We start from the raw sequence: 4000 nt of genomic DNA, 5'->3' as shown, positions 1-4000 counted from the left end.
GTAAGATTCCGAGAGAGGACGCGGCTTCGAGCTCGAAGAAGCCCCGAAAAAGAAGATTCATCCCAAACATCGGCTTTGTGGCCAGAAAAGAGTGATCCATCGAATGGATAAGAGAATAACCTCTTTAGAAAGCAGCACCTTGAAAGGGGCAATAAAACCTATTTTGAGACAAAGAAGATCAAAAAGACTGGATACGGTTGCTACAAAGAGGAAAGGCACCGATTTCTTACAAATAAGAGTACCATGTTTGCCCAAAATCTTAAGAACACTTTCTTCCTCAATCTGCGGAGTACCCTATTCAGGTAAGACTTTCTCATCCGAGACTGTTCAAAAACTCTCTGCCGGCACTACTCGTAGTAGAACTGAGAATAGGGTGGAACGATTATTCATAGTAATTACCGGCTGTACCGATTATATGTCGGATAGGCGCCCGCCCCCAAGCCTGTGTCCATCTTCATGAAATGACATTGGTAGACGGGTTGGGACCAGCCTTCTATCCCGGTGAGCAATGTTCCTTAGGCGGGGGCAGGATTCGAACCTGCAGTTTTCAGGTCATGAGCCTAATGAGTTGACCATTCCTCTACCCCGCTTCTTCCCCCTTTCCTTCTCTTTCTTGAAACTGAAAACATATAGATTCGAAAATCAGACTTACCACACTGAAGACCAACCCAATCTCGAAAAGAATCAGTACACGGAACTCGATCAATCCACGAAGGTGTGGCACTTCTCCACCCTCTGCTAACATTATTCTCTTACGATGTAGTTTGATGATCGAACATTCTTTCGATTGCATGTGTTAAGCAAAGCACAATTGAACAAAAGAAAGAAGATCAAAGAGCTCTCCTCAATAGTAAGATAGGATCGTAGGCGTACGGTGCACTTACATAATAGTACTTCGCGATACCTTATCGGTCTACTCAAGGCGTTGCAAATTGGGTGGGCGCAGCTTTCTTGATCTAGCTTTCTGACTAACTGAATAGGCTCTTGTCAATTCTTTCTTCTCTTAATAAATTTCGAGTTTGTGAGATTGATCACTCCTAAATGCAGCCGTGATCTTCTATTATACGCGAGAAATCGCCATCTCGTAGCACCACAGCCTGGGAAACCTCTTATCCTCTACCTTACCTCGACAAAAAAGATATTGGTGGATTATTGTCTCAGGAGGTAGATGGAGTGGAATAGGGCTACTCCACCTGACTCACGGTCGCTCCACGGGAAACCACCACTAGGAGACGAAGCAAGCCGAGGGAGGCAGATATCGCCATGACACGGTAGTAGGGAAACCGGTCCTTGTAAGCAGCACTAGAGAGGGGATAGAGACTCGAGACTGAAAACGAATGTCCTTCTTCCTCTGAGCCAGGTTCCTTGTAGAGTCTATCTACTAGAGACATTAACGGTGCTCACCCGGTTGGGAAAATTCAATACTCGAATGGAACGCCCTCCATCGTACAGTTCGGCGGACACGGAAGAGCTAGTTCATAGGGCTCGTGCAGTCATGGGACCGACGGTGAAAAGCTCGGGATGATGATGGGGCTAGCAACCGGTCCTCCAAGAAGCAAGATCTCTTGGGCGCTTTGTTTCCCTTGTAGCCAAGTCATACTCATTCCGTACGACGAAGGATTGGGCCTTCGAGGATAGAATTTCTAAACGATTGGGAGGATTATTATTATCCTAGGCATTTTCCCAATCCCCCACAGTCACTATTTTAAGGCAGTTACGTACGATTACCTTACTAAATGAGTAAGTAAAATGCAACTTGACCTTCAGCCAGAAGGAAATTATAAACTTATTACCAACGCGGATTAGTTCTTAAGACTGCTCCGCTCACTAGGATACCGTCTTACGCGGTACCCGGTCTCAGACCGGACAGAACGAAACTACTCTCTAGCTCTTTCTATAGCTAATCGAGGAGAAGTTCTCTAGACATCCCTGGTTGTTACCGTTTTTTTAAGTAAACTCTTGTCACTCCTACCTCAGGTTATCAGGCCAACCTCGATTTGAGTTTTCAATAGAGGGGAATTACTAAATGCCAAAAGATCTCGTGCTATCAGAGATCTAGGCACAAGCTCCCATCCCTACTAAGTCTGAGCCTCTTCTCCATACAAAATCAAGGGTGTGAAGCCAAGACCCTTCTACCGTACCGAATTACGCTTTCACTTATTGTTTTTCGTCCGGCTTACTATCCATACTTAACATATCTTGCTTCCCTATCACCATCTCTTTTTTTTGGCACAGAATTCGTACTCCCCAGGCTCCGCACTCACGAGACCCCCACAATCTAGTATAAATAGTGGCCGTTCACGTCAGGAAGGAAAAGAAGAACGAAAGAGGGGGGTCGGCCTGGAAAGAGAAAGGTAGAAATAGAGTTCGCTCCAAAAGGTCTTTGGGCAGTAGTTCGGCTTGCACATACATGGGTGGACCACTAAAGAGCAGGTCTCTCTCTCTAGTTGAATAGGAACTCTCTCAGAGATCGAGATAAGGGGGAAGAAGGTGGCTTAAACGCCCTGAAAAAACCAGATACACTATGCCCCTAACAGAGGCATATCGAAGAAAAGGCTTGGCCTTCAACCGCCCACCAGGAATATCCTTTTGGTTGGAGAGCCGATTCCCTCCCAAGCGTCCCGGGCCATTCAATCAGTTCGTCATCCGATTGGCACACCAGGTACTTCGCGTACGCATCGGACCTAAGACTCCGCCCAGTCTCGAACCTAAATTGGTGGTCAATCTATCGATGGGTCATGGCTCGGCCGGCCTATGCGTTGAAGTCATGGGCCAGTTTTTTCCACTAACGTGTGACGTAAATCACCTAATGGCGGCGGCTTGAGGCGAACCCCGTTCTTCAGAGCATCTGGCACTCCTAGCGACCCAGAACCTAGACTATGGACCGTCATTCGACCTCGGTACATGATCCGAGCGATCAATTCGATCCCGCCCCCTCCGAAGCTCCGTTCTTACCTTAGGCTTACGGCTCGAGTTCCTAGGTATTTATTTGAAGGGCTCATGTCACCCTCAATCCGTTTTGAACACGGATTCGAAACTCTTTCAGCTACCATGCCCATTGCATACCAATCTTTTGTTTACTTCTGCAGGTGACCAACTTCCCGCTATCGGGATGTCTGGGTCATCGCGGATTCGACTCTATTAACGAAATTCCTCGTTTCGTTGATGAGAGACGCTTCGAATCGTCCGGCTATCCCAGTAACCCTATCATGCAACTTCCCTTCCGCCGGGCCACTTTGCGGCCTTCGGGGCCTTCACTTTATATCACTCCGCAGTTCCCACCTTTAAACCCGTCAACTACGAGTCACTTGATCAGACTTTCGCTACCTGCAGGAATGGCGCGTCGCCCCTTTCCCAGATAAGGCTGGTTGACCATTTCCTAAAGGTCACTAAGCGATCCAAAAAAGCGCAAAAGCCCCTCTCAGCTGCCGGCCAGCATCCTGTTGGACCACAGTTTTTAATCGCCTTCGTTTCTTCACGCCTTCCAACATCTGGCTTATATACAGGAAAACATCGACTTAAGAAGCACGAATGCATATAGTAGTTACCTCGGGAGAGGGATGAGATTCGTGTTATTTAGTTCCATGAGGGTAGCTGCCTATTGCAGGAGGAAGGAAGCCTAATGGTATGATTTCAGACTGGGGCGATTCCGCAAGAAATAGCATATATTATATAAAGTCAAGTGAATGAAAAAAGGTGTCGAGGTGGTCCGAAGAATGCCAGAAGGCGTTCAAGAAAATAAAGCAGTACCTACAAGGTCTTCCGGTCTTGGTCCCCCCGGTATCAGGGAGACCCCTCATCCTCTACCTCTCCGTATTAGAGAGATCTATGGGCTGCGTGTTGGGACAGCATGATGAATCTGGGAGGAAAGAACAGGCCATTTCTTACCTAAGCAAGAAGTTCTCATATTATGAGGTCAATTACTCCACAGTTGAAAGGACCTGTTGCGCTCTAGCCTGGGCGGCTCATCGACTAAGGCAATATATGTTGTGCTTTACAA

The 4000-nt window shown here is 47.2% G+C and overlaps 1 non-coding gene across 1 annotated transcript; it reads right to left on the bottom strand.

The window, feature by feature from the left end:
• Positions 1–517: 517 nt before the first annotated feature.
• Positions 518–590, bottom strand: TRNAM-CAU (transfer RNA methionine (anticodon CAU)). The gene has a single exon. It is a non-coding gene; the product is annotated as a tRNA-Met (tRNA).
• Between the last annotated feature and the right edge of the window lie 3410 nt (positions 591–4000).

Source organism: Curcuma longa, chromosome 1 (genome assembly GCF_044706935.1).
Source record: "Curcuma longa cultivar G26 ecotype Majalengka, Jawa Barat chromosome 1, ITB_CL_G26_1.1, whole genome shotgun sequence".
NCBI classification, from domain to species: Eukaryota; Viridiplantae; Streptophyta; class Magnoliopsida; order Zingiberales; family Zingiberaceae; genus Curcuma; species Curcuma longa.
The sequence above is the reverse complement of the archived record's forward strand: the minus strand, read 5'-3'. Positions and strand labels throughout refer to the sequence as shown.